Below are 18,703 nucleotides of genomic sequence, written 5' to 3'. Positions count from 1 at the left end.
CAGAAGCAACGACAGTTTGAAATAAAGTATGAATTAATCTGTGTTTGATTGCATTTGAGAGTGTAAACATTAATTTGGGGAGGCTGTGTGGTTGTCTGACAGTAGAAGATGTTAGATCCCATGAGGGTGGGTACCGCCCTCCTACCCCTCACACCCCCCCCCCCCCCCCTCGGCTGCCTGTGGTCTCGCCTCCACAAGCTTTAAAGGCTGAAAGGTTCAGTTTCCTGTTGGTTGCAGTTGCTGTTCAGATTAATCATCAGGTCAAAGCGATTGGTGGTAATTTTTCTCTGCTGCAGCAATGGTTCTCGAGATCGAAGTGGCTTACTGGTAAGAGCGAGTCTGAGCTGATTCATTTCCCCGCTCTACTTCTCCCCCTCTCTCCTATTTCTTTCCCCCCCCCCCCTGTCTTTCCTTCATTCCCCTTCCCTCTCTCTCTTTCCCCTATTGCCCCTCCTGCTCTGCACCCCCGCCCCACAGAGGAAGAAGCCAGGGGTTTGATTTCTGCTATTTTGTTGCTCTGACTTGTATCTATCTTTTTTTTTTGCATCTTTAATACATCCAGATAAAACACCTCTTTCCTATTGTTGCATGGTGACCGATTTTGTTTTATCTATGTCCTGGCTACTGAATTTCCAACAGGAGCAGGGTTCAGGAATGTCTCTGTGGTGCCTGAGTTGAGTGGTATAATACAATAAATATAATTGAATATAAATAGCCAATGGAATGTTTACATTATCTGCAGGGTGAGTATAAATTCTGCACTTTGTCTGGAGAGAATATTCATTTAGAATTGCATATAACTGGGGAGGGAAATAATGAGTAGTTTTAAGTGGTGAGTTATGTGTGTCACGCCAAAATGTAGTGATAGTTTTTTTTTAGTTGGAATAGGATAGTGATTTGATTTAAAGGGAGAAATCTCCTAAGTGGGCATCCCATAGTCAAATAGCCCACCAACATTCACTGTCTAAGCATTGGTATGAAAAATGGCCTGAACATGCTTCTGTCAAGAAACCATGAGTTAGTTAAAGTTTGAGGAATCCACTCTCTCAGAAGTGAAAGATGGCACGAATGAACAGAATAAAGAGGAGACACAAGGACGTCACATGTGGTGAAAGACCTGAAAAATGCTAAGGCGATCTAACAAGAACCATTTGAATTTATACAGTGCCTTTAGTGGGGCAAAACATCCCAAGGTAGTTCACGGGAGTATTACTGAGCAACATGAGTTGAGGGGCCACCCGAGTTATGTTTTAAGGAGGAGAGAAAGGCAGAGAGTTTTAGGAAGAGAATTCCAGAGCTCGAGGCTCAGGCAGCGGAAGGCACGGTCATCAATGGGGATGTGATTTTAAAGTTAAGGATGTGCAAGAGGCCAGATTTGGAGGAACACAGATTTGTGGGGTTGGAGGAGGCTACAGGTTGGGGGAAGAAAGAGTGAAAGGCAATGGAGGGGTCTGAACACAAGGATAGGAATTTTAAAACTGAGGGCATTGGCTGCTGTTCCAGCCATGTAAATCAGTGAACACGGGGCCTGGGGGGGGGTAAGAGATGGGTGAATGGGACTTGGTATCTATTGGGATAAGGGCAGCAGAGTTTCCAGATGGTTAGGAAATGGTTACATGGGAGAAGTGATATGCCAAGGAGATAAAGGACATAATGAGAGAGATCAGAACAGCCACTCCGTTCTCTGGCTTTGTATAGCGCCTTTCAGAATGTCCCAGAACACTTTAGTCAATGAGCTACTTTTTTGAAGTGTAGTCACTGCTGCAATATAGGAAACGGCAGCCAATTCATGCACAGCAAGCTCCCATAAATGACCAGATAATATGTTTTTGGGATGTTGACCAATGACAGCAGGGATAACAGTGCAGGATTATGTTCCAATCCCTTGATTTTTTTTGAACTGGTGCTGTGGGATATTTTATGTGCACCTTGAGGGCAGTTGGAGCATCTGTTTTAATGTTTCATCCAAAAGCCAGCACCTCCAACAGAGTGGTACTCACTCAGTACTGCACTGAGTGTCTGCTTTGATTTTTTTTTTTTTTTTGTGCTCAAGTTTCTGGAGTGGGTCTTGAACCCACAACCTTCAAGTGAAATTGCTACCAACTGAGTCATGGCTGACACTCCCTACACTTCAAATAGTATGTAATTGAATGTAAAGCACTTTGGGGTGTCAGAAAAGGTTTTTAAAAAAATGCAAGTTCTTTAGTGAGTTGGGTTGGGGTTAGCTATTGTCACTTGTACTCCCAGGGTTGGCATTGTCTGGGAGGGGTGTTGGCAGCAAACCTGCCACATATTAACTTTTTGTGTAGGCACTATCAGAACATCTCAGCCTAGATTTTTGTGCTCAAGTCATGCAGACGCCCCCAGTGTAGTACTGAGGGAGTGCTGCGCTGTCGGAGGTGCCGTCTTTTGGTTGAGACGTTAAACCAATGCCCTGTCTGCCTACGAGAGGCTGTAAAAGATCCCGTCGCACTATTTTGAAGAAGAGCAGGGGAGTTCTCCCCGGTGTCCTGGTCAATATTTATCCCTCAACCACCATCACAAAAACAGATCTGGTCATTATCACATTGTTTGTTTGTGGGAGCTTGCTGTGCACAAATTGGCTGCTGCATTTCCTACATTATGACAGTGACTACACTTCAAAAAAAAAATACTTCATTGGCTGTAAAGCATCTTGTGGTCATGAAAGGCGCTACATAAATGCAAGTGTTTTTGCTTGACTTGCTGAGTGACCAGCATTTTCTGTTTCTGTTCTGTCCCTCTGTTCTGCTACCGAAACACAATAGTTTGTTTTAATTGGCCTCTTCTCTTGAGGACAGTGGTTCTTGGGTGTGGTCTGCCAAGTTGGTCGAAAATACAAGTCACTAACGTGCAAAGCCACAACTGAGGCAATACAAGAGGACAGGCCAGAAACCTCATCCCCCACCACTGCCGCTTGTGTGTCACGAGTTGTCCTCAGCGCAAACAACAATAGAGCAAGATTTGTTACTGTTACAACTGCAAGATCAGATTTTCAACACTTGTGGGGCTAAAAAGAGGAAACAGTGAAAGGCATAGTCTGACAAGACTAAAGCTCTCTGGCTTAGAACCAAATGTATCACTGTCTCGTCAAAACCAACGCAATTCTTCCCATTTTTTTGTAGCGAGCCAAACCTGCTTAGGATAGACTTGTAAGTGGTCTGGGGACTGTCTTTTTGCCTGCTTGCGTGTTCAACAGATGAAAAAGTTTTGAGAGCTACTGCTCGAGGAGAGAAACATGCCTGACTAGTTTGTTCAATTTTTTTTTTTCTCTAGCTTTACTCAAGTAGCTGCCAATTTGGAATTGGATCAGAACGCAAACCCATCTGGTGGACAGCACTTTGAGTGGGGGTGCTGAGCAAATGGGCTGACCAGTTTCTAACAGCAGAAAGCTGAGTCACTCCTTTTGATTTCCCCATACTTTTTTGTTTGGTATAATCCCAAACCTAATGGGGTGTGGGATTATGGCTCCAGTGCTGCTGACACTTAACCTCTGACTAAGCTGGGAAATCAACTGGTTTCTTTATTTTGTCTTTTTTAAAAAGAATTTTTTTAATTTTTAGGATTTTCTTCTCTGCCATTTCTTGAAGGCATTGACACAATACCATCATTTTTAAACCTCTACTACCTCACTCAAACAGTCCTCCTTCCACGTGTATCTTGATAATAAGGGTTAGTAGACTATTCTAGGTTCAGATATCCTAGCTAGGCCCGATCTTTATTCTTGCCTGACATCAACATATACATTTACCAACAGGGGTCATTGCTTAATACTCAGATACAGGAACCCAGGATGACTTCCCGGTCAGCCGAGGTGAGCGTGCTGCTCACTCTGCCTCCTGAGGCAGAAGATCGTGGGTTCGAGTCCCAATCCAAGACTTGAGCGCAAAATCGAGACCCGACACTCGTGGTGCAGTACCGAGGGAGTGCTACACTTTCAGAGGTGCTCTCTTTCGGATGAGACGTTAAATTGAGACCCCATATCCAGTGGATGTAAAAGATTCCATTTCAAAGAAGAGTGGGGGAGTTATTCCCAGTGTCCTGATCAATACTCCCTCAACCAACATCACTGGAAGTCCTTAATGCTCACTCTTTTGGTCACCTGTTCTAATGTGTCCTCCTTTTTGGCTTGGTGTCAAATATGGGATACAGGGAAGGGATCCTGGTTTTGTAGCTGTAAGCAGAAGGGAGTGTAAGGTGTGTAATACACTATAATTAGCTGACTTGATTGATATTCAGTATCAATCTAGTCTCATGGTCCAAGGTGTGGAGTTTCAGCTATTTGTTGCTGGCCTTGTGCACAGAATAGTGGGAGGATTGAGTAACTATTCAATGGTACCATATGCTTACCAGTCATGTCTGCTACTATAAAGGACTTCAGTTCACAAATACACTGTAGAAGTTCATGGGGCAACAGATCTACATCTCTTTCCTGGATACAACAGTATATTTTGATCATTATTATTGAGATGCTATCTCCATGAGTTGAAAATTTCTTACCTTCTCTCTTGTCCATTGAACCTTATCAAAACTGAGCAGTAGACTGAATTCCATAGAATTCACAAACACCAGTGCAACCTTCCTGTTCCAGGACATTGCAGGAATTCCTCTGGGTAGTATCCTAGGCCCAATCACCTTCAGCTGCTTCATTAATAATCTTCCCTCCAACCTAAGGTCAAGTGGGATGTTTGCTGATGATTGGACAGTGTCCTGTGCCATTTGCATCTCCTCAAATACTGTAGCAGCCTGTGCCCACAGGCAGCAAGACCTGGACAACATTCAAGCTTGGGCTGATGAATGGCAAGTAACACTTGTGCCAGGTGATGACCATCTCCAACAAGCTCCTTGACCTTCAACTGCATTACCATCACTGAATCACCCACCATCAACATCCTGGGGATTACCATTGACCAGAAACTTTACTGGACTAGCCATGTAAATACTGTGGCTACAAAAGCAGGTCACAAGCTGTGAATTCTGCACAGAATAACTCTCCTCCTGCCTCCCCAAAGCTTGTCCACCATCTACAGATCAGGACTATGATGAAATTATCCTCAGTTGCCTGGACGAGTACAGCTCCAACATCGCTAAGCTTGACACCATCCTAGATCAAGCAGCCCACTTGATTGGCACCCCATCTACCACCTTAAACATTCAGTCTCCACCACCAGTGCACAGTGGTGTGCACTTATCCATAAGATGCACTGCAGCAACTCACCAAGGCTCTCTTGCCAGCACCTTCCAAACCTGCAACCTCTACTACCTAGCAGAACAAGGACAACACGTGCATGGGAAAACTGCCTCTTGCAAGTGTTTTTCGCCTGCCCCCCACTTCCCACCCAGTCTCTAACCATTCTGATTTTGAACTATATTGATCAACCTTCACCGTCTCTGGGTCAAAATCTTGGACCTCCCTCCCTAACAACAGCACTGTGGGTGTTCCTACACCACATGGACTGCAGAAGTTCAAGAAGGGTGCTCTCCACCACCTTCTCAAGGGCAATAAATGTTGGCCTCGCCAATGATGCCCACATTCATAAATGAATTTAGTTGTAAAATTGCAATGAGTAAGAAATGTACATTTTATTGAGTTCTCAATGTAAGCATTGAGGACAAACCTTTCAGGAGTGTGAAACACTCTCTGAAAATACATCATTCAAAAAAAAAACCCACATCCTTCAACTTGCATCTTCTGGTGTTGAAAAGGTATGACCTATTTTGACCACTTTATTTCCTCCTCCCTTCATTCATGCTGCGAGTTGGGTCTGCTCGTGCTCTTTGCAATTCTTTACCTTCCCAAGTGATGTCAGTTCCTACCTTGCAGCAGATTCTGTTTCTAATAGCTCATCCAATTGGCTGTGACTGTGTCTTGTCAGGAAAATTCTTCCACCCACCCTCTTTTTAGCCAGAGGCATTGGGATTGAAACTAGGAGCCAAACTGGTTGCTGCTTTCAGCCAAACCCTCCTAGTTGTCTATTTTTTTTGGTTCCAATTATTTCTACTGAAATTGTAATTAAAAGGTGTGTGTGTGTCTTTTTTTTAACCCCGTTTCCCTTCCACTCCCCACCCCACCCCCAATGCATCACAGACTGCGGTGTGTACCCTAGCACAGTGCAAGTACCACATGTCTTTATTTTTAAAAAAATCTTGGGTCAGCATGAACTTTGTTAATTGGAAATTCTTCCAATTACATTTATAATGGACATTCTGTCAGTAAAACTTGTCAGTGCAGCATTGCCACTGATTTGTGTCTGATCGGGAAAGACTGAACAGGTTCCAGAGAAGACTAGACTGATTTGAGGTGACCTGATTTAGGATTATTTGATTGGGTAGATGTACAGAAGATGTAGGCGAGACTGTAACTAGGGCTCCTAAATATAAGATAGTCACTAATAAATCCAAATAGGGAATTCAGGAGAAACTTCTTTATCCAGAGAGTGGTGAGAATGTGGAACTTGCTGCTACAGGGAGTGGTTGAAGCAAATAGCATAGATGCATTTAAGGGGAAGCCAGATAAAGGCATGAGGCAGAAAAGAGGATATGCTGACTGGGTGGGAGGAGGTTCGTGTGGAGCATAAACACTGGAATGGGTCAAATTGCCTATTTCCATAATGCAATTTCTATGTAATACATGCAGAATTTACATTGTTAATCTGAGCAAGAAATTCTAAGGAAATATAAAGACAGCATGTAGACTTTGAAACAAACTTTTATACTCTGGTCCAAATATCTTTTTCTGCCCATTTAATTCTGCTTCACTTGCAGACTGGTCCTGAGTGTCTCAGAACTTGTATATGTTGAATATGCAAGTTTTCAAACTTTCTTTAACATTGTGCAGTGATTGCTTCATGCAGTGTCGGTCTGAAACGAGGAGATGTTGAAGGAGTTGATTTCTTTTGCTCCAACTAATCGGCTATTAACCAATTTTTAAAAAATCTTTACATTGAAATCACAGTTTCAATGGCTTACAACTTTCTTGAGGCAACAAGAGCAATAGCTGGCAACACTGCTCATATACTGTGAATATATGATTTAAAAAAAAAAATAAAAATTCTGTAAGTAGAAAAATGATTTTTATATCTGAAGGTGATGACCATTTTTTTTCTTTTTCTCTAGTGGCTCCTGAGGGTATGACAGTAAGGTAAGCAATTATCTTTTACATAAAACTGTAAATCATTCTGCAACACTGGAATCTTGCAGCACAGAATACCAGGCATTGGTGAGGCCACACCTGCATACAAACATACGAATTAGTAGCAGGAGGAGGCCACTCGGCCCCTTGAGCCTGCTCTGCCATTCAACAAGATCGTGGCTGATCTGATTGTAGCCTCAACTCCACGTTCCTGCCTACTCCCAATAATCTTTCACTCCCTTGCTTATCAAGAATCTATCTACCTCTGCCTTAAAAATATTCAAAGATTCTGCTTCCGCTGCCTTTTGAGGAAGAGAATTCCAAAGACTCACGACCCGCTGAGGGGGAAAAAATATTCTCATCTGTCTTAAATGGGTGACCCTTTATTTTTAAACTGTGACCCCTAGTTCTAAATTCTCCCACAAGGGGAAACATCCTTTCCACATCCACCCTGTCAAGACCCCTCAATCTTTTTATGTGCAATTTTGGTCTCCTAACCTAAGGAGGTATATACTTGCCCTTGAGGGAGTGCAATGAAGACTCGCTGGACTGGTTCCTGGCATGAAGGGATTGTTCTATAGGGAGATTGAGTAGACTAGACCGATATTCCCTGGAGTTTAGAAGAATTTGTTTTATTCGTTCATGGGATGTAGGAGTTGCTGGCTGGACCATCATTTATTGCCCATCCCAGATGAAAGGTGACGTCATTGAAGTGTATAAAATTCTTAAGGGGCTTGACCAGGTAGAAGCTGTGAAAATGTTTTCCCTGGCTGGGGAATCTAGAACACTGGGTCACAGTCTCCGATTAAGACATGTCGGTGTCATGCTGGGCCCCCACCTGCCAAGAATGAGGCATATTAGTTTTGCTATTAGGACATTAAATTTCAAGTTGTTGCTGGGAAGAAAGGGGCTGCCAGACTTGGATGGAGGACATTTTGCATTCCAATCAGGACCAGAGAGGTTGCTTCCCTTTCCACTTATCCTAAAATGGACTTTGGTCACCAGGTAGTGTGTGTAAGAGGAACATTCCAGAGACTGCTAAGGTGATACAATCCACAATCTGGTTCAACCAGCTGGTCACATGACCAACTGGCTGGTCCAGGGTTTTTTTTTGAACTGAGTGTCTGTTTTCTTCTGGACTGAAAAGATCTCTGCTGGCTGGCTCGCCACAGCCTCTCCTCTCCTGTCTGCTCCCATCTTTTTTTTTCTCACGGAACTCCAAATCCACTGAAGACACATGAACCCCAAGAGAGAAAAGTCTCCTACAGCGAGCAAGGTTTAAGAAGAATACTGGGCCCCAACGAAAAGCAAGATCTACTTACGATCAAGGACACTACAGTGAGCTCGAAGATCCGTAATAAAAACTCTTCAGATATTGCCTCGATTTTCCACTTTTTTTTTTTTTTCTGTCTCTATCTGCATGTCTGTATTACGTGTGCATGCTAGCATGGGTGTGTTGTGTATCCATAGGCATTAACCGAATTGGAGTTTAAGTTTGATAAATTTCAACCTTTATTCTTTAACCTAATAAAACTTGTTTGTGCTGGTTTCTTTGCCTTATGATTGGAAAGCGGTTGACAAGGATTCATCAAGGTGAGCTTAAAAACACTGTTTAAAATTAAACCCTGTTACGGTAAGACCAGGTGAAGGCTGAGAGGGACCCCTAGACCCCTTTCTCACCTGGTCGTAAGTCTCCGAACAAGGGGTGTCAGCCATTTAGGACTGATGAGGAGAAATTTCTTCACTTGAAGGGTTGTGAATACTTAATCATTTGAGTATATTCAAAACTGCTAAAGTCAATAGATTTTTGGGCCCTAACAGATATGGAGATAGTGTAGGAAGGTGGAATTGAGGTAGAAGAATCAGCTATGATCTTATTAATGGCAGAGTAGGTCACCTGACTGTATTTCTTTCCATGTAGAAGAAGGCCATTCATCCTGTAGTTGTGCCAAATGGTGACTAGCCTGCTATATGATAGTTTCAAACTCTCCTCTCTGAGGCAATCCCTGCAAATAATCTAATTCCGCACTGAAAATTCATGTTGTGCAATTCACGCATGTATCAGTTGGTGAACAAACTTTGAATATAAAAACCAAATTCATGTTTTGTATTGAGATTGACTGAGGTAGTTATGACCAGGTGAGAAAAGTATGTCGGGGTCTTTTACTGTCTTCACCTAGTCTTATTGTAACAGGGTTTAATTTTAAACATACTGTTTTGAGCTCCCCCTTGGTGAATCCTTGTTCACTTGCCAATTATAAAGTAAAGAAATCAGTACAAACTGGTTTAATGAAAAATTAAATTTGTTAAACCTTAAACTCTAATTTGGTTAACACCTATAGATTACGCACCATGCCCCATACTAGCATGCATATGCAAAATACACATGCAAATAGAGACAGAAAAGAGAAGAAAAATAAAATGGAGAGGTTTGAGGCAATATCAGAAGAGTTTCTTGTTGCTGTGCTTTGAGCTCAATGTAGAGACCTTTTTGTAAGTAGTCTTGCATTTCATTGGGGCTCAATATTCTTGCACCTTGTTCCCTGTCAGAGGCTTTTCTCTCTTGGGGTTCCTGTATCTTCATGGGTTTCCAAAGCTGATGAGAACAGAGAAACTCTGCTTTACTGAGTTCAAATTCCCTGTAGGAGTTTTTTGAATTTGAACTTCCAACAGTCATGTGACTAAACTGGCCTGACCATGTCTGTGTATTCGGTCAACTTAGTGGTTAACCTGCTTCAACGTCTGGTAATCAAAATTCCATTGTGGATTAAATTGGAGCAAGGAATAGCTCCCTTTTGTCCTTTTTTTGAAGTACTTGTCTGTTATGCTAATGTCTCTCTACAGCTAAAGTCTCCAGTTTTATTAAAGCAAGTTCTTCAACTGTTTTAAAAATCAATGTTCATGCAGTGAAATGAATTTTCCTCATTCTTTGCAGGTGAAGGGCTTGGTTTGACATTGTGGAAGGAAAAGTAAAGATTTGCATAACTGCTTTTAAATGTTTGTTTGAACATAATCTTTGTGTTTAGTTTAACAGGTTGAAGGATGACCTCGAAGAGGTGTTTCCTGATGAACTGAAAATAGTAAGTGAGCACTACCAACATATTAGCTGAAAAACTTGGCTTTCAAGTCACTTGCTGTTACCTAGTGTTTTTTTTTATTTTAACAATGTTTCAAAACAAACACTAGTATTGCTACTTGGTTTTCAGTAAATCACATTGACTTCAAGTAACTTGATCAAGTTTTTTTTGGCCATCTGTCTGAAGTTATCCTTTTCTGGCTCGGTGCCAAATTTTGTTTAATAATGCTCCTGTTATACAGATTGTGATCTCTTACTACATAATTGCACTATAAATGCAGTAATGATTGACTAATTGCAATCTTTATTCAACCCTGGCTAATACAAAATACTGTGGATGCTGGTAATTTGAGAGAGAAAGTGCTGGAAATACTCAGCAGGTCAGGCAGCACCTGTGCGGAGCAAAACGGAGTTCACGTTTCAGGTCAATTGACCTTCAGTCAGAAATGGCATTTCCATCATTTTCTCTGATTATTTCAACCCTGACTAGTTATGTTTGGCATGGAGCAAAGCACTTGGAACCAAAGTGTTGCATGGAGTATTTATTTAAGTTGGATTCCTCTATTCCACTAATTCTTGAAAAGTAAATTTTAAAATTGATCGATCTTGTTTTTTTTTAAAGTAATGATATACATTTGTAATAATAGACCAGATAGGGGAGTGGAAGTATTAGACACTAGGAGTTCAAACTAATTACATCATGGGCTGGGTGACATGGTGTTCCCTTTAATTTAGAAGTTTTAAGGGGTGATTAAATCTAAGTTTAAGATATTAAGGGGAACTGATGAGGTAGACTGGAGAAATTACTGCTTGGGGAGTCTAGGACCTAGGAGGTATAGTCTAAAAATTACGAGCCAGACCTTTTAGGAGTGAAATTAGGAAACACATCTAAACACAGGATAGTTGAAGTTTGGGACTCTTCCACAAAAAACAATTGATAGATCCATTGTTAGTTTTAACTTTTTTTTTTTCTTTGGTATGTGGGGTGGGGGGAAAGATGGGTATATGAAGTTAAGTCACTGATCTGCCATGATCTCGTTGAATGGTGGAACAGGCTCAAGCAGCTGAATGGAACAGGAGGTTGCCAAATAAAGGAATGACTTTTGATCATCCTTCATGTTTCACTTGTTTAGTTTAATGGCTTTATGTGCAAATTATCTTTACTATGCAACTATATACTTAGTTGCTAGCTTTTAATGAGTATAGGAAATATAAATATTCACCACTTATTGTGATGAAGAATTTAAAACACATATATCTAACCAAACTAGTGGATTGTAAAACCAGAATGGGCAGTATTGTACACAGAGGACCATAGTTGTGAAATTTTCAAGATAGAGATTTTTTATTTTAATTGAAATTTCCTTTTCAGACTGGAATACGTGTTGGTGGAAGTAGAGGCGGTTTTGAAGTTTGGATAAAGGGTGCAGCTAAACCTCTGCATTCTAAAATGGTTAGTGTGCGTGGCTGTGTTAAATCTGTAATTGGGGGCTCTTTGGCTGTATTTTATGGAACCATGCCATGTAGTTTTGATTAGTTAACTGAAAATAGTTGGGTTGCTGCTTTTGGTTGTCTTGTGTCTCCGAATAGGAACAGCTGAAATAAACCAGGGTTCCTACCCTTGCTGGAAAGTACATGTGCAACATCCAAGACACCAGAATAGGATCAAGCTCTGTGATGCTTTCTGTGGCTTTGTAGCTTTCCTCCTTCATGAATGAAGGAAGAACACTGGTAACATACTGGAGGGGAAACCATTGGCCATAGAAATAATGCCCCCAATTAATCTAATTTATAATACTATGACAATCCAGAGAACATCAGTTCTATCTCTCCATGGCAGTTTGAGAATTTAAATTCTTTGTGACCACAAAGCTTGTCATTTAAAACCCAACTGGTTCACTAATGTCCTACATTTTAGGGAAAGAAAATCTGTCCTTGCCTGGTCTGGCTTGTACATGACTCCAGTCTCTTGCCAATGTGGTTGACTATTGACTACCCCTGAAATGGCCTAGCAACCATCCAATCAGTTGTATCAAGAAGCCCCTCCACCAGCTCGGTACCTAGGGATAGACAAATGCCAGAAACACCCACATCCTGAGAATGAATAATAAAAGTTCCATTCTTCAGTTTCCCAGCTATCTTGATAGCCTTGAGTGAGTTGACAACTTTTTTGTACTAATTTATAAATGAGGTTTCTTTTTGTAAATTTGCACCCATTAGGAAATGGATAAGGACTACCCACATCCATTTCAGACAGAAGTCAGGCCAGTAGAGAGGGTCTGTAATAGATTTCAACTGGGGTCCCAGAACTGCAAGTGGCAATCTTGTGTACCAGCCACTCCATTTTTTTTTTTTTTTGAAACTGAAGGGATCTCTATAGTAAGAATTCCTCCTTTTAATTTGCTTTGTAAAGATTTTCCATAAAGTTCTGTCCTGTAGTTTGAAAAATGTATTTATTTTTCTGCACATTCAGCATGGCATGTTTTAAAGTTCATATCTTTTTGTCCTTTTTCAACAAGGGTTGTACAGAATGTTTGTTTCAGAACTTGCTCTCCAGTTAATACACTTTTTTTTTTGTGCCCAATTCTAATTTTCTAATCTCGTGTATGTTATTACCAGTAAATACTATGCCGGTCTTAAAACCAGATCACTTAATACATTCACTTGTTCTTTTCCCACAGGACGGACATGGCTTTGTTGATGACGGTGTGAAGTTTGAGAAGCTCGTCAATGGGATCAAAGAAGCCCTTCAGCAGTAACATGATGCAGAAGCTGTAATTAAATCAGGTGAGAATGATTTTAATATGATGAATTAGTGGGTAAATGCACCATGTGTTGTGGTACTGAGTCATCAGATCTGGGAAGTCCCAGGTTTGATTCACTTCAGGTGAGTTAATTATAGCCCACCTATGCACACTGGCAATTTTAAAATTCTCATCCTTTTCTTTTCAAATCCAGCTATAGCCTTGCGTGCCACCTCTTTCCACTCCACCCCCCCCCCCACCCCACCCCACCTACCTCTGATGTTCTACAACCCTCAAATCTCTGGACTTCTCCTCCAATTCTAACTTCTTGCACATTGCCAATTTAAAACAAAAATCATTTCCACCGTTGGCAAGTGTGCCTTCAGCTTCCTGGGCCCCTAAGCTCTGGAATTCTCTCCCTAAACCTTTCCACCTTGCTTTTTTTTTAAAAAACGCTGCTTACAACTAAACTTTTGGTCATCTATCCTAAAGTGGCAGAGTCAAATTTTAGTTTGGTAATGCTGCTATGAAGTGCTTTGGGACATTTCACTGGTAATGGTGAAGCAGTTAAGTGACCCAACTAGGATGGTAGTAATGACACCTACAGTGTTCCTGAGATGGAGATGAAACTTCAACTAGGTTTCCCACTTCTTCACCATCCAATGACCTGTGCTGAAGTGTGAATGTGTGCATGTAATAGGAGGACAAGATCAGCCTCTGTTAGAATATCCGGTGAATAGCCTATTGAAAGTCACTGGAAGGGGCAAATGGGATGCAGAGAGAAGTACTTGAAATGCTGTAACCTACAAGGCTACAGGCCAAGAGCTGGAAAGGGGGATAAGACTGGACAGCTGTTTCAGTTGGCAAGGATACAATGGGCCGAATGGCCTCCTTGTGTACTGTAAATTTTTATATGTAAAGCAATTCAGCAAACCCCCTAATGCAGTCACTTTTTCTTTTGGGCGCGTGTGCGTGTGTAAACGCATGTCCTACTTCCATCAACCCTCACCCAAATACGCCTGCTTTTCACCCCTCGATACCACATAGTTTTGCTTTATTTCTTATTTACAGATACAGCACTGAAACAGGCCCTTCGGCCCACTGAGTCTGTGCCAACCAACAACCACCCATTTATACTAACCCTACAGTAATCCCATATTCCCTACCACCTACACTAGGGGCAATTTACAACAGCCAATTTACCTATCACCTGCAAGTCTTTGGCTGTGGGAGGAAACCGGAGCACCCGGCGAAAACCCACGCGGTCACAGGGAGAACTTTCAAACTCCACACAGGCAGTACCCAGAATCGAACCCGGGTCCCTGGAGCTGTGAGGCTGCGGTGCTAACCACTGCGCCACTGGTATATGTCGTGATACACAAGATATCTCAATTGTGTGGGACAGGTTGAGATGGACCAGACTGCCCATCATTGTTCCTGTGTTCATAAATTCTTTTTAAAATCTGCTCCACAACATTAGGATTCAAAATAGCTGCTGAATGGGACAAAAATGCGGCTATATTAAGATTTCTGTCTTAACTACCAAAAGATGAAAAACTTTAGGAGTTGTTAATAATTAGTTTAAATAGACATGTAGTCATGCCACCTGCAGTAACTCTTACTAAATTATCTTAAATTTAAAAAAAAAAAGGATCTTGATTGCTGCATTAAAGTCTTACAGGATATATGTAAAATGCAATGTACAGCCGTCCAAACTTTCAGGTGGTTCTGCTAAGTAAAGGTATATTACTAAGCCAGACAAAGCAGAATGTTTTCAATTAAATTCCCAGGCTGTGCTTTGTTGGCTTGTTTCAGTTAGGTAGTAGTTTGGCCCTGCGATTGGAGTCAGCAGCTTTGAGTTAAAAGGGGAGAAGTTGCATAGAAATTACAACCTTAAAAATAGTCCGTGTGGTCCAACTAGTCCCTGTTGATCCTCCAGACAGGCTATAGTCCTAATTCCCTTTTGCTTGCCGTATTCCTATAATTCCTCTTTCAAACATCTATTAAATGTTAACAAAAAGCAAAATGCTCAGCATGCCAGGCAGCATCTGTGGAGAGAAGCAGGTAGGACTAATGCTTCAAATTGGTTTTGTCCTTTTCCTCAAACTGGGTAGGTGGAGGGGAAGAGAGAGGGAAAAGTAAAACAACAAAATGGATAAAGGGGTGAAACTGAAGTTGGGTGGACACACAACAGGCAGCATCACATCTGCTGCCTGCTATAGAAGCACTCAATATTGGCCAATATAACTGAATAACAGGCAGGATGTTTTGTATTTCCTGTCCAATTTCATGCCCATGGTGCCCTAAATGACAGGACACTCTATATAAATCTGAAGTTTAAAGTTCCATAAGAGTGCACTCTTATGGAACATGAGATTTTTGATGTCATGAATTGGCATTCCACATAGATTGGGCATCCAGATATCCCAGTGTAGCTCAAGGTATGCTTAAAGATGGACAATTTACTGCTCTTGTAACTCTTCACTAATTTTATAACTAGTTTGTGTGTGTGTGTCTTCTCTAATCTAGTTAAACATCCATTTGCTTTGTTCACCTCGGCTGAACACTTCATGATGGAGATGGCTGAAACGTCTGTAAAGGCACGGCTGTTCCCTGATGTCTACGTGGGATGTCGCAGTGACCAAAGTTATCCGGGGTTTGACTTGTGAATTTTCAGCCTACACGTTACTTCGCTTTTTGCTTTCTCCCCATCCCCACAACTTAAGCACAGTGGTGTATTCTTTTTCCTGCAGTGGATGTTAAGTTTTTATATACAACACAATCAAAAATGTTTACTTTTGGAATTAAAGGGTATAGTTATCCCCTTTTGTAGCCTGCAGTACACTTTGTATTGCTTGGCTGTAATTAGGACTGTCTGATCCAGTATGCTTGTACACAAACATCAGAACTCTGCAACTACTTATCTGAAATATAGCCTACCCACACACAGCAGACTTAAATCAGTCCTGAGTAAGTTTTATCATCAACTGCCCATCGTTTGTAAACCTTAACGGTGTGATACTATCTCTTCCAAGGACATTTCATGCTCCCCTCAAGTCGCTTTTGAGACTGAAATGTGGATTTGTATTGTAACTTCTGAGTCACTGCAAAATGGAAAAGGCTTCACTGCTAATGTTGCAATATAAACAGACAAAAATCTCTGTTTTTGCTGTGTGATGGCATAAACCAATACAAAACAGAGGAAGCTGAACCAATAATAAAGCACTGTTTTTAGCTAAATACCAAGACCATCAGGTTGGAAATGAATGCACCCAATATATTGCAGAACAAATTTACTGTAGAAGTTTGCACTTTGACCTTGGCTGACGTTTCACCTTGCCATTTGTCTTTGGGTGAATTCTGTTTCCGTCCGAGCCATTAGATTATATTTCAGATTATAGTGAAACAATTGCTTAGAGACCTGCTCAGAAGCAACTGCCCAGGAATATTGTGTGGGCCAGATTAGCAGGTTACAGTCAAGAAGCATGGTACAGAGCAGCAAATCATTTGTCCCCTTTAATGACAGTAGTAAAAATAATTTGGTGATTGACAGCAACATATTACTTCCACAGGCAGGGTTTAAGTTGCTTTTTGATGCCTGTGTTTTTTGAAGAGTTATAAATTCTTGTTTTCCGGCTGACTTTTTAAAAGAATTGTATAATGCTGCTGATCTATATAATTTGTGGGGTGTGGGGGGTGGGGGGGGAACTCCCAATGTTTTGCTTATGGAACAACAAGAGGGTACATTTTCACCAGCCTCAATCTTGTATTGGATTGCAATAAAAATGTTGTTGACTTTGCTTGTATTGTCCTTTTTTTTATTTTTTTAATGAATTTGTTTTGCTGACTAGTGCAAAATGTCTAATGGGTTTTGTATTTCTTGTGAGTTAGGTTATAATTATAGCAGCATCTTTTCTACAATCCTTGTAAAATCATATTAATCTTCCTTTAATGTATTCCATGCACTGGACAGAGTCCCTTCCACTAGCACTGTGCAATTAATATATATTACAGCTTCATAAAATGTGTGTAAATGTACTTTCATAAAAGGAGGAAGAACACAAATGTACAAAATGTGAATTTAGTCATGCCTATTCATACAAGTTTCATAAGGAAGTGAATGTCAAAAGTCAACATTAAAAAAAAAATTACTGAAAGATGTAAAGTTGTCTCCCAACTGTAGCGTATGATTTGAGATCTCCAATGTTCCTATTAGTGAGATGGATGGAGATACCAACCCTGAGCTGGAGCGTCCAGTGTAGCTGGGCCTGGAATAAAGGCCTCCTCGGCTCTGTAAATGCGGCCCAGCCCAACCCAACCATCCGTTAACTTGCCTTCTGTTTTTCACTTTGTTCCTTACCTGCACAAGCTTCAAATAACTGTAGCAAAACCACCTTTTTAAAGTCCAAAAAATAAATTAACATTAAAGTCACCTCACCTGAGGTAGTGATGGAGCGTGTCTGACCCGAACCTGACGCATGTTGGGTAGCCAGCCTTTAGGCCTGAGGTCCACTTCAGGCAGAAGAGCACTTGTAACTTGGGCTCATTTGAGAAAAGATACAGAATGTGGAAAATGCCAAATGCTAATCAGTGCCTCAACTGAACATGTGCCAAAGAATTTTCTCAGGCGATTCTCCTGGCCGGCCACTGTAATTTCAGTATAAACCCTATTTATTCTTGTCTGGCATTTCTATCAAATTTTCACTGACCTGGAGAACCCTTAAGGAAGTTAATTGGGAATTTTTTAATGGGGCAGTTATTGGTGCAAAGGCCAATGAGCATCTTGGCACCAAGGGAAGGGGCAGCAGTATCTGGAGACAATAACCTATTTTCCTGTTGAAAGAACAGCAGCAAGGCACTGCAAGAAAAGTTTTCTATTTATAGCCCAATTTTTTGATTAAATTTCTGTATTGCAGTTTTTTAAAATTAGTAACAGTACAACTGTAAATTAGATGAAGATTTTGATTTGGGGGGGGGGGAAGTGGAAATAGGAACCAACAAGGGAAGAGAGATAGCTTATAATAGCAATGCACTGAAGTCATAGCCAATGAACACAAGAAAACTCTGAATTACAGCACACCAATCATCCTGTGAACTTTCATTAACTCTGGAACGTGAACCACTAAAGTCTATCTGAACCTCTGTCCGTTAGCGCTCTCGAATGAAGTTGAACCAACACTAGCCAAACCATGTGGGTTTCCACCAGGTGCTCCGGTTTCCTCCCACAGCCAAAGACTTGCAGGTTGATAGGTAAATTGCCCATTGTAAATTGCCCCTAGTGTAGGTAGGAGACTTGAGGGAAGGTGGGGATGTGGTAGGGAATATGGAATTAATGTAGGATTGGTATAAATGGGAGGTAGTTGGTCGGCACAGACTCGGTGGGCTGAAGGGCCTGTTTCAGTGCTGTATCTCTCTATGACTATTGGTGCAGTAAGTTACTGTAATCACAGTACTTCAACCCTTTTGTCATTGAACAAACTTCCTCCTTGTTTTTAAGTGCCAATTATGGTGATCAAGGTGTCATCAATCAAATAAAATTTGTAAAGGGACCCAAATCATCAACTCCAAATGATAGTTAAAAAAGGAAATTTATCAATTAAAGCATAATGTTGTTCCAGGATTCAACTGTGCACTCCAGTCCCTCCTATGCTGACTTGTCACAATCTCATGTCTATGAACATAAGAGCATACTGACGGTCACCACATGCTCCCTGTCCAGGGATGCCCAGGTAC

The 18,703-nt window shown here is 41.2% G+C and overlaps 1 long non-coding RNA gene across 1 annotated transcript; it reads left to right on the top strand.

The window, feature by feature from the left end:
• Positions 1-205: 205 nt before the first annotated feature.
• Positions 206-16,770, top strand: LOC137353018 (uncharacterized). Its single transcript, XR_010969802.1, has 6 exons — positions 206-327; positions 7,135-7,159; positions 10,177-10,230; positions 11,599-11,679; positions 12,908-13,013; positions 15,500-16,770. It is a non-coding gene; the product is annotated as an uncharacterized lncRNA (long non-coding RNA).
• The last annotated feature ends 1,933 nt before the right edge of the window (positions 16,771-18,703 follow it).

Source organism: Heterodontus francisci, chromosome 40, assembly GCF_036365525.1.
Source record: "Heterodontus francisci isolate sHetFra1 chromosome 40, sHetFra1.hap1, whole genome shotgun sequence".
NCBI classification, from domain to species: domain Eukaryota; kingdom Metazoa; phylum Chordata; class Chondrichthyes; order Heterodontiformes; family Heterodontidae; genus Heterodontus; species Heterodontus francisci.
This window is presented reverse-complemented; position numbering and strand designations above follow the sequence as displayed.